Source organism: Lontra canadensis, unplaced genomic scaffold (assembly GCF_010015895.1).
Source record: "Lontra canadensis isolate GAN:19392208 unplaced genomic scaffold, GSC_riverotter_1.0 scaffold101, whole genome shotgun sequence".
Taxonomy (NCBI): domain Eukaryota; kingdom Metazoa; phylum Chordata; class Mammalia; order Carnivora; family Mustelidae; genus Lontra; species Lontra canadensis.
Window position 1 is genome coordinate 3,364,890 of NW_022631095.1, and position 13,156 is coordinate 3,378,045.

The following is a 13,156-nucleotide window of genomic DNA, read 5'->3' on the forward strand; positions in this document are numbered from 1 at the left end:
CCAACAACAATCATGTAAAACTACCCATCGGAGCAGTGTAAAGTCCCACATTCCACGTTAGAACTTATTGCTTGTATTTCCTAACAAGGTCGCCACACCAGGACTTCCTAGATCCTCCCAAACTCCAGTCAGGCAGAGCGTCTCTGGATCTGTCAGGAAGGGAATTTGGCTGCTACTAACAGAAACCCTAACTCAATGGCTTCAACAACTTGGGGTTTATTTATTTTTCTTACTGGAGTTCAGCAGTCTGATGTTGGTATGACAGTGTCACACTTTTAGCAGGGAGCCAGCCTCCTTTCAGCCTCGTGCTCCTCCATTCTTCCGGTGTAACCCTTGTCCTCTACTTTCAAAATACCTGAATAGCCATCCTGTAATGGGGAAGGGAGGGAAAACTGTATGCCAACTGTGTCAGTTCTCTGCAGAAAGCTTTCCTGGAAGTTCCACTCACTGACTTCCACTTGTCCTTGGTTGGCTGGAACTCGGTCACATGACCACATTTTACTGCACCAAAGCTTGGAGGGTACTATTTCAGTGAGGCCCTGCTAGGGAAGGGAGAGCTAGATGGCAGGTAGCAGTCTCTACTACAAGGGAGAAGTCCACTAAAATGCCTATTTGAGGTCGGAAACCTGACCGCATAAAGTGCCTCAAAGGCTCTCTGTTTACCCCATTCAAAACTGGGCATAGCATAATTGCTGTATATTGAATACTGTGTATTATGTTAGGAGTCTTACTCTTATTTTTGTGATAATTCTGTTTATGCAACATTTTTAACAATTCTTAAAACCACAAAAACCTTTTAGTATCAAATAGACATAAAAATACCTGCATTACAGTGTTTCTATGTTGTCCTGTGTTCATCTTTTTCTACTGCATCATTTAGGATTTTCAGCAACATTTGGTGATAGCCTGCTTGGACTGGCTATAATGAGCTTTGCATTGAATAAAGTTCTGTGCTGAAACTTACTAGAACGCATTAAAATGTGAATCTAGGGACAGTTCCATTTCTTTGGTGTTTTTTTTGTTTGTTTTGTTTTTTGGGGTTTTTGTTGTTTTTGTTTTGGTTTTGTTTTTTGGGGGGGCCTCTTTCAAAAACAAGATCCAGATGACCTACCATTTCAGAAATAATGTCTGATGCTTCTCACCAGCCCAGGGACACTTCAAAGATCACTAAAATAGCATTGGGAATAACTTTCCTCAAGATGCTTCATTGCTATTTTCACTTCTCAAGGCACCATTTTATGATCTCCATTTATGCCATTGGGACTTAAATGATATATAGGCACTTTTTTTCAGAATTGTCATTGCTCTGCCAAGTGGTTGAGCCTCTCACCCATCATACGTTTAATGGGAAACCACATTTATTAGAAAACACGTCCTAGAACCATTTGTTTCTGCCTCATCCTGAACCCATGTTGATGCATAACAAGCATGATTATAAATGAGGCTCACCTCATTGGATTCAATTTAAAGGGTCTCAATTGGCCCACTAATATCTATACATTTGACCCTCTTTATTCATGGGTTCTGTATTTGTGAATTCACCTAGTCATGAAAATTTATCAGTAACCCCCAAACCAATATTTCCTGGTATTGTCCTGGTCTTTTGCAGACATGTGGAAATAACAAAAAAATGTGCATAGTCTGACACACACATTCCAGCTGAGGTTGAACAAGGAGACACTGTCTTTTCATTCCAGCTCTCATACTGTAAACAAGTGTCTTTTTTGTGGTCTATTTAGGGCCTCATATTTGTGGTTTTGTGGGTGATTTTGCTGTTTCAGATGGCCCCCAGATCTAGTGCTAAGGACTGTCCAGTGTCCAGCTTATAGGGAGGAAACATGTACTAGATAAACATTGTTTAGGCATGGGTTATAGTGTTGGCTGTGAGTTTAATGTTAATGAGAAAATAATAAATATTCAATGAGATGTCTAAGTAGGAGCACACATAAAAGAAGGTATGTGTTGATGTGTTGATGAAAATGCTATGACCAGTGGCTCTCAGGAACCTAATAGTCTATTTCCCCAAGGAACAATGGTTCAATATCCACTAATTCCGTGTTCATGGTGCTCACAGAAACTGACAAGCACAAACAATGAGAATCAATGGCATCGTGTTCTAGTCAGTTGTTATCATTGTTTTAAGATTTATTTAGATTTATTTATTTGAGAAAAAGATTGAGTACATGGTGCAGGGGGTGGGGGTTGGGAAGAGGAAGAGGGAGAGAGAAACCCAAGCAGAATCTGCGCTAAGTATAGAGCCCAGTGCAGGGCTCGATCTCAGGACCCTGAGATCATGATCCTGAGATCACAACCTGAGCTGAGACCAGAAGTCTGACCCCTATCTGACTGTACCACCCCGGTGCAGTTAGTTCTTATAGTGGATCTTTCTCTTCACGGTCAAACTGGAATATTCAGAACTTCATTGTTCTTGATTACCTGTCTCCATGGTCTATTTAGGTCATTAAACCATAAAGGTCATTATTCTCTGTTACAAAAAAGAGCTGAGAAAAAATAAATAAAAGACAGAAAAAGAGACTTTCCAATCTATTTTTGATAAAAAGAAAAGAATTGAAAGTATGTAATTTTATGCTGTTATTATGTCTTGGAGCCCGAATTTTTTTTCATCACATAAGTTTTCCAGCTGTTGTTTACATGGAACTGATTTTGTGTTTTGGTGGCCAAAGACTTTCATTCAGTCCTTTTTGCTGGTGGTATCACCTGGAGCACATAACCATACCAAATTTTGTCCTCTTTCACTATCACACACACACGCATGCACACACACAGAAATACACACAATTTAATGAATTCATCTAATATCTACTGTGGACTATGTAAGTTACTGTGGGAGATAACTTGGCGTCTAACAGAGCAATAACCAAGAGGGATGGAGAAATACTTTAAAAACAATAAAAAAAGACAGTGTATGCCCCTCTTCCTGACCCTGTTTATATTATTGCTTTTTGGCTAGATAAAGCTACATGCCTGTGAACAGAAATGGCTCCAAATTACAAAAGAGAGGGAGTATGTATTTGTATAGTTGACTCTATGGATCCTCAGCCTCCATTTTTATGACCTATACAAAAATATTCTAGGCAAGGAGTTGGTTTGAAAAGAGCATGAAGCAAGACCTGTGTGTAGGTTCACAGTTGCCATTTTCTTCCACTTTAATTGGAAATTCTTTCATGTTGCTTTGTGAACACTTGGGAAATGTCACATATTTCAGCTTTGTTTCTAAGATTGGTAAAACTCTGTAATTTACTTAAAGTTAGTAGCAATTTATCTTGTCATGTACTGCACTATTAAGAACTCAAGATATGGCACTGAATTTATGGGAAGTATCAGACTATTAATTCCCAATGAGAATCTAAAATTCATCATATTATTTTCTTCCTGGTTTTGCATAATGTGATTAACTTACGCTTCAGTAAGATAAGGAAAAGCTGAAGACTAGTTGACAAAACGGAAGCCTCTGGTTTATGGTGCTCAATGGAAGAGCCATCCTTTTCCTGGGGCTTTCTACTATCTTCCTCATAGTATGAAAATTCTGTTGAGTGAAATGAGCCCTTAGACTTTGTTCCCTTGACGTATTATACAACCACACTTGAACTTAGATAATCTAAGATCTCTTTCTCAATTGTAAGAACTAAGGCTTGCACACAAGACAGAAAGGAAAAGGCGAAAGAGGGAGAGAAAGAGAGAGAGAGGAAGATAGGAAAACTGAAAAGAGTCAACTGAGAGAGAGAAAGTCCTTGCCAACAGTACAACTAACACAAGAACATACTATATTTATACTCAACCTACTTCCAGAAGTTACTTGAGATGGCCTACAAAATTAAGTACTAAATAATTAAAATAATGCTCAAAATTTTTAAAAAAAGCAATAATGAAGGGAAAGCAGTTATTAAACCAGAAAACACTGCCCAAAGATAATTACAAAAAAATGAACATCACAATGTAAGTTTGAGCTTCCTGCAGCCAAAGCAGAAGTTGAAAATCCATTTAAAAAAAAAATCCCTCCTTGCCCTATTAATGGGAAGAAAACCATTACATTAAGAGATTCACTTCCTCTTAGAGTTTAGTCTCATAATAAAAAGTGCATTGTGTGAATCATGATTCCAGAAATCAGACTTAAATCAATGTGTAACCTCCTACTGCCCTCAGTTACATGCACAGAGCCAATCATCTCCCGCCACAGCAGTTTTTACTGGAAGGCGCAAGTGACACAGTGGCCCTTACACTCTAAAGGTGCAGGGTGCCAGCCGCCATGTCATCTCCCAGTTAATATCTTTGTCTACTGACTTATCTTGTGGTAATGAGGAAGCAGTTGGGCTTGCTGCTCCTCCACTCCTCCAGCTTCTACTAGGTCTTGTTTCTGAGCTTCTTGGAGTCCTAAGTCAGGTGTGTGGGTGCGTATAACTCTGTGGCAAAGGACACTAGTTCCCTTGCAAGTCACTAAAGTCACCGAAGGCAGAAGGGGCAAGAAATATGGTTTGCAGTTAATACATGTGGATTCCAATTTGTCCCTACAGGTTCAATTTTTTCTTCACTCCTCCTCAATTTAATTTTAGTTTTTCTTCCTGACTTTTGGTCTTCCTGACCTATAAGAATTTTAGTCACACCACCAGAGTCAGAGTAAACAGTCTCCCAATAGACTTCTGCACCAACTCCTATGAATGAATAAGGTCTAATTCCTATAATAAATCCCTTACTCTATGTCATTCTTAGTTCTGTTTCCTCGATCAAACCCTATCTGATACCTAAATTAGTGTCTGGAATTGGAGTACTGTTAAAACTTAAAACTGAAACATATGGCATTGTCTTTAGGACTATGCAGTGGATAAAAACTATAATGTCCATTGTGACTTTAATAAGTCTTAAAGACAGTGAGAAATCTGTTATTTAATGCTGAAGAAAAAGAAAGCTGTATTATGTAATGGCAGAAATTTTGACAACACTATCTGGTCTCTAGTAACTTGGAAAATAGGAAATATGACTAATGAAATGAAGGGTTTGGGTAAAGAGATTTCTCAACGGAAGTCTGAAAATGCCTAATTTCTTATAATTACATATGATAATATATCAGTAGAAAGAAATTAACGAAAATAAAGAAATATGTCTACTTTCAAACAGAACTTTGAAGAAATGTGAAGATGTCAGACCCTTCTGGATTTGAAAATAAAACCATTTCTGATTTCCAGCTACTCTAGATGGCAGATTCTCAAAGAAATAACATCAGAATAAAGAACAAATCAGGAGTATAGCTGTAAGTCTGTTTGTTAAAACTTCAAAAGGGTGGTGCCTGGGTGGTTCAGTGGGTTAATCCTTTGCCTTCAGTGGGTTAAGGCTCAGGTCATAATCTCAGGGTCCTGGGATTGGGCCCTGCATCGGGCTCTCTGCTCTGCAGGGAGCCTGCTTCCTCCCCTTCTCTGTGCCTCCCTCTCTGCCTACTTGTGTTCTCTATCTATCAAATAAATAAATAAAATCTTTAAAACTTCAAAAGGATTTGAGGATAGGCTAAGTCTTCTCAACTACAAACAAACAAGGCTGTTTGTCTCATAGAATCCAGACTCTCAAACCAAGCTAGAGATGGGTAGGTGTGGATTTTGTCTAGTGCAATAAACCCTAATAAGATTTAGAGAATACCTATAAAAAATACTTGATATAATTGTACTAACAGAAGTACTGTTAGCTTGGATTCAAAATAATAGATATAAAAAGTGGATCTCTAAGTCCAGGAAGCAGGAAGCAGGCTGACAAAGCTAATCAACTACAAAAATGGACCATGCCTGAGGAAGAAGGGGGAATGTCCCAGAATGAAGGGCTTAGAGTTCTGAGAACAGAGATAAGATCAACAAAGTCATACCTCAGGAGAGCCAAATTAAGAAACTGGTGATATGTGCCTGGATAGATTTCAGTACATGTTGCCATGAAACAATCACTGCTATGTGATTATATGTAATATAATTATATGTAATTATATTTCTTTACTTTTTGAATGAGAATGTCTATTTCAATTATTCTTTTCTTGGTGAACTATGGTTGCCATAATGAAGGTCCACACAATGGGGGACTTAATGACAGAAATTTATCATCTCACAGTGTTGGAGGCTAGAAGTCCAAAATCAAGATGACAGCAGGGGTGGTTCCTTCTGAGGGCTGTGAGGCGGGGATCTATTCCAGGTCTCTTTCCTTAGCTGTAGGTGGCTGTCTTCTCCCTGTGTCTTCATATCACCTTCCCTGTACGTGTGTCCACGTTCAAATTTCACCTTTTATAGGGGTACCAGTCATATTGGGATAAAGGCCCACCCTCCTTCAGAATGGCCTCATCTTAAGAAATTACATCTATAATGAACTTATTTTGAAATAAGTTCACCTTCTGAGCTACTGGGAATTAGGACTTCATTGTATGAAGGGAAGGGAGACAAAAAATTGACCCTACAATTCCACCTATATGAATTTACCTCAAGGAAATAATTGGTGATGTACACAAAGATTTATGGACAACAATATTTACTGAAATGTCATTTATAAATTAGCAGTAGATTAGATTTTCAACAAAAAGTTGCTTGCTAATTTATAGTAATGATGTAATTAAATTTAGGGCAATCATTTATTTTTTTTTAAGATTTTATTTATTTATTTATTTGTCAGAGAGAGAGAGAGCACAAGCAGGGGGAAGAAGCAGTCTCACCGCTGAACAAGGAGCCCGACACTGGACTCAAATCCCAGGACCTTGGGATCATGACCGGAACCAAAGGCAGCCGCTTAACTAACAGAGCCACCCGGGTGTTCCTAGGCAATCATTTAAAGCCATATTCACACACACACAAAATTTATAGAATGTGAATTAAAGAAATGAACATTTATATAGCCCCCAAAGAAAGCAGGATACAAAACCTGTATATTGTATACTTTATGTTCTTAGTTTTGTCAGAAACATACCCATACTTCTGTGCATGTATTTTTAATTAATATGTACATGCAAAACCAACTGGAACAAGATAAAAACATGGTCACAGCTGTTATTTGAGGTTGGTGAGACTATGACTGATTTCTCTTTTTGGCATTTTTTTATGTTTTTAAATTGTTATTAGTCTCTTCACTTTTATGATAATTTTTTATAAGTAACAAGTGATAGGAAAAACAATGAAACATCATGCTCAGAAAATCAGAGTTATTGACCTGTGATCATGTAGTGCATTGTGATAGAAATCAGATCGCTTTGATTCTTGAAGCATAAGCTTTGCCCACTGGAACTAACTTGATTTTTCTATGTTAAGACTCACTTGTTGCTCAACACATCTGCAAGGCTTTCTACCTAGGAAACAGAAGGTGACCTTAGTACAAACTTAATTAAGCAGATCACATGATAATTAGAGCAGAAACTGCTATGCTCATTTTAGCCAAACCTAAACTCAGATTCAAAAATGAACTTATTTTTGCCAAGTCACAGGAGATCATAAGTGTTTGGGGATTTCCTGTTTATCAACAATGGGAACAGGTAAAAGTAAATTAATTGGGTCTTTTCACCCAAGATATTTGATTTAATTTACGTTTTCAATGCCTTTCGGGATAACTAGTTATTGTTATAATCTCAAATCCAGAACTTTGTGAAAAGAATCACATTGAAACATAAATATGCCTTAACTGATAAAAAATCACATCTTTATGATTTTCTTCACCTCCCTGGGAGTTTGTATAAATGGAATAGATCCTGAGCTCTGCATTCACAGAATTTAATTTATCAAAACAAGTATTGATGTATTTTGCATTTGAGACAGGCCTTCATTGAGGGAAGAGGTTGTGGCATTTAGGATAAAGTCTGTGTTCCAAGGGCAGCTGAGCATAGTTCTGCTACTGAATGAAAAACTTCACACATTAATGCAACAGATACCTGTGTGGCCTTGTCACACACAGGCAATCCTCTAAGTGCTGGAAGAACCAGATAGACAAATTTTGTGTTTCAAATATCAATATATTTTATACGTATATATGTGTGTATATATATATGTTTGTATATATGTATATACATATGTATATATAAGTATATATACATATGAATTCATATATATAAATATATACATACACATATAATTTATATGCATATAAATATATTATATATAAATATATATACATATACGTATGTATATATGTATATATACATATACATATAAAAATAAAATTTTTATGTTTAGATATTATATATTTATATATTATATATATTTTATATAATATATAAATGTTAATTTATATATATAAATTTATATATAAAACAAATAAATAAATAATAAATTTATATATAAAATATATAAATATATGTATATATGTGTATATATATATAATGTATATATACAGATATATTTACTATATCTACATGAAAAGAGATAATATATATAATATATAAATTTAAAAAAAGACATTTTTTTAAAGATTTTATTTATTTATTTGATAGAGATTGCAAGTAGTCAGAGAGGCAAGCAGGGAGAAAGGAGGAATCAGGCTTCCCGCTGAGCAGAGAGCCCGATGTGGGGCTCAATCTCAGGACCCTGAGACCATGACCTGAGCTGAAGACAGAGGCTTTAACCCACTGAACCACCCAGGTGCCCCACAAAAATACATTTTATATTCTATTGAAGCACATTTAAATAGAAATATGAATTTATAAGTATATAAATATATAAATTTATATGTGTTATATATAATATATAAATATTATAAGTATAAATATAAAGGTACAAATATTATGGAGCCATGAATTCCATAAAAATAACATAAGACTAATTTCAGAGAGTCATAAGTGTTATAGATAAAATAGGGTTATGGGATGGAGAGATAACTGGGGCAAACTTTTGCTTGAATTCTCTATTAATTTCCAGGATTGCCATAGAAATTATTCCAACCTGAGTTTTGTAAAACAGCAGACATTTATCCTTTTACAGTTCTGGAAGTTAGAAGTCCAAAATCAAGATGTTGGCCAGCCAGGCTGTATCTGCAGGCTCGAGGGGAGAAATCCTTTCTTGCCTCATCTAGCTCTGCCAGTTGCTGGAAATCCCTGGCAGTCTTTGGCTTGTTAGATGCAGCACGCCAATCTCTGCCCTCCTCTTCCCATGGTCCTGCCCTATGGGTCCACATTTTCCCTTTTCTTATAAGGATCCCATCAATGGATGAGAGCCCACCCTAATCTGGTATGACTTCATCTGAACTTCATTATATGTGCAGACTCTATTTTCAAAGATCACATTTACAGGTTCTGGAGTTAGGACTTCAACATATCTTTATGGAGGACATAACTCAACCCACAACAAATGCTGAGAGAAGACCCTTGTGGGAAGAGGATATTAGAACTGGAATCTGAGGAAAGAAAGGGAGGCATATAGCAGTCAGGAAGGGAAATGATTCTATGCAAAAGGCAGTGTAAATTAAATGTCCTAAAGCTGGAGGACTCTTAACATATCAAGATACAGAAAGGCCAGTGTGGATAATGGGGAGAGACAGAGATATGGAGAGACACAGAGAGAAACTAAGGCCATACATGTTCACAAGGACTGAATTACAATGAGCTTTGTAAACTCACAGAAGTTCAGATTTTGTTCTATTCAGTATAAAACTGCTGGAAGATTTTATCCAGGGGAAAAGTATGATGAGATCTATGCTTTAAAAGAAATATTCTAGATTCTATGCATGAGAATAGTAAGGAAACTTGGGTGATGTCTTAGGAGAAACATGGTGGTGGCAGACAGAGTAGTGGTGGAAGCAGAGCTGGTGAGGTGTATTGAGGGAAGATGACATACCAGAATTCACTGAATTGAGTGTAGGGTGGGAGACAGAGAGAGGAAACAAGGCAGAGGGAAAGAGCACAGAGGTGCCTGTTGTTGCTATTAACTGAGATGATGGACTAGGAGAGAAATATGTTTGTGGACTGCGGACGGAGTGGAGATCAAGTAGAGAAACTGGTCCTGGGACGCAGACTAAGCACTTGAACAGTGCTTAAAATATATGCTATCCAAAAAAACAAAACAAAACAAAACAAAAACAAAAACAAAAACAAAAACAAAACCCACAGAAACAAAATTAAAAACAAACAAACAAAAAGACAAACACAAACAGGGACACCCGAGTGACTCAGTGGGTTAAGTGTCTGATTCTCATTTCGGCTCAGGTCCTAATCTCAGGGTTGTGAGATGGAGCCCTGCCTGGGTGTGCTCAGGGGAAATCTGCTTAAGTTTCTCTCTCTCCCTCTACCTGTCACCCGACACCCTCCCTCTCTCAAATAAATAAATACATCTTTAAATAAATGAATTAATCAAATAAATAAGTTAAATAAATAAATAAATACATCCCTCTCTGTAAACCTCGCTCAACTCTCCAACTCAAGCATGACTCTTTCCTTCTTGACTTTATTCATATGTCTTCTCCATCACAGAGCCCTTCCCTCTCTGTGCTCCCGGGTCTAACACAGCCTCAAATTATTAGCATACATAAAATCCTCTTTCAAATGTCCCCTGAGGATGCAGTGGTCCTGTGGACAAGCAGGGACCTGGATTCACACAGGCACAGGAATGGGACAGCCATTCCATCTCAGCTCTTCCATGTCCTGGAAAAGACTTAACTTCCCCAAGCCTGAGTTTTCTCATGGATTCATTGAGTTGCTATGAGGATTATCTTAGAGAATATATGTAATATGATGCTATGGGTAAAGCACACCATGAGTTCAGATACAACAGAAAAGGGCAGGAAGACACAGAAGCCAGAGGATGCAGTAGTTTGGTACAAAGGCTCTCTGGGGTTTTGGATTCAGATAGCTCCAAGCAGGCTGTGAGGGCAATCTGGCTGTGACATCTGTCACCCCACTGATTGCTAGGGTTGATGCAGCTGATCTGGCTGGCTAGGTGGGTTCATCCTTCCTCTCTCTCTGCTCCATGTGTGTCCCTCATGAAGCTGTGTGCTCAGTAAGTCCAAGAGGATGACCTTCCCCAATAGAAAAGGACCATTCCTTGGTCAAGGGAAAAGGAGTAGAATAGTTTCACTCCCATGCCAGAACCTCCAAATGAGCTCTCAGATAGTTCCAAGCAATAAATAAATAAATAAATAAATAAGAAAGAAAAGAAAAGAAAAAAAAAAAAAAGGGCTACTGTGATTAACTGAACCTTAATTTCCACAAATATCTGACTGCCTATCATTCAGCACTCTGCTGACATTCTGTAAAGTGTTTGAGAGATGCCAGGAATGGGGGGAACTCATGAAATAGGACCTCTCTTCTCTCTTTCCTCTTGCCAGACTTGGAGCCCTATTTGCCAGAATGCTGGTTATTTATGGCCATCAACTATCTAGTATCAAATTCCAGACAATAATTTTTTAGACTTTACCTTTTCTCCAGAATTTTTCTTAAAAAGAAACTAAATTGCACCCTCTCTCAACACTACCATTAAAATAAAAATCAGTGATAGGTCAACATAGAAATGGTGAATATAGGAACAAAATTAGGAGAATTTCCTATTTGCCCACTTAAACTGATGAGTGTGTGATCTGGGCCAGAGGCAAGAGACACAGTCAGAAGTCTCATTGTCTCTTGCAGTTCTGCAAGTCTCTGAAAAACTGGGTCTCCGGCCCTCTACAGCCACACAGGCTTCAGCGAAACAGGAGAAAATGTGCAGAGATAGGGGGAGAATTGTGCCCCACAGCCCAGGACTCTGCCTTACCCCACATCCATTTTTTAAAAAGACTCCGTAGCCCTTGTCATCTCTAAAATGCAATGACTGGGAGGCTCCATCGGTTGAACGTCTGACTCTTGATTTTGGCCCAGGTCATGGTCTCAGGGTTGTGATATTGAGTCCTACATCAGGCTCCATGCTCAGCGCAGAGTCTGCTTGAGATTCTCTCTCTCCTGAGCACCTGGGTGGTTCAGTTGGTTGAGCATCTGTCTTCCGCTCAGGTCATAGTCCCAGGGTCCTGGGATTGAGCCCTGCGTTGCGCTCCCTGCTCAGTGGGGAGTCCATTTCTCCCGCTCTCTGTGCTGTTTACCCTTATTGTTCTCTCTGCCTCTCTCTCTCTCTCTCTCTGTCTGTCAAATAAATAAATCTTAAAAAAGAGAGAGAGTGAAATTCTTTCTCTCTCTGTCCCTGCCCCCACACATATTCCTTCTAAATAAATAAATAAATGATTAGAATCTTCTTGAACATAAATAAATAAAATGCAATGAGGAGGGCATTTGGTTTTTGTGCAAGGGATCCAGTAACAAGACCCTTCTCAAAACATCTGTTAAATAGAGGGTGCCATCTGACGTCACCTTTCATTTGTACTGGCTTCTAGGCAAGCAAAAAACTGCGATGTAAGCTTTGGGTTTAGGCAACGTTCCATTATTCCTTTTTTTTTTTTTTGGTCATCTTATATCAGAGACTTCCTTCCAGGAGTACAAAGAGGAAAGAAGGTAAGGACACCAGAACAGCTAGATCCTGCTTACACACAGCCTTAACCTTTTGTGCAACCCCAGGGATTTGGGACTCAGAGAGAAGCACAAAGGGCCAGTGAGCGCTTAACCTCACAGTTGCTCGGGGTGCAGCTTCTGGCTGTGCTTCCCTATTTCCTTCTGGATCAGGAGCTGGGGGGTAAACAAACGTGCACGCCAAGAGCTGTGGTGTACTCTGGGACACGGAGCCTGATCGGACCAGGGGAAAGTCTGGGAACTTGGCGTTCTGAAGTGTCTTTAAGGTCAGATAAAGGGAATGATGGAACCGAGGTGGGAATTTAGAGATAGACACCCACCACCGTTCAGTTCAAGTGAGCAGGACTCCTCCTGGTGCGGTGCATATTTCTTTTGAAAGTCAAAAACGCGTGGGCATCCTGTCAAATGAATAAATAAAAATCTCAAACAAACAAACACGTGGGAATCACACTACACATTTAGTAAGCCTGCAACACATAATCTGTGGTTTATTGATAACTAGTCTTGGCCAGGTAGATAGTCCTATTAAGCAACTGAGTAGAAACTGACCAGGACAAAGAGCCTGCTGTGAGTTTTCACTGACTACAGGAAGCTGAAGGTCTACCTTGTGGGAGAATATGGCTTAACTTCCAACACCTCTCTGAAAGGTACCGCGGGAAGTTATTCTTATGTGCCTCAAAGTGTCAAGTGCTGATTCTCAGTCATGTTGGA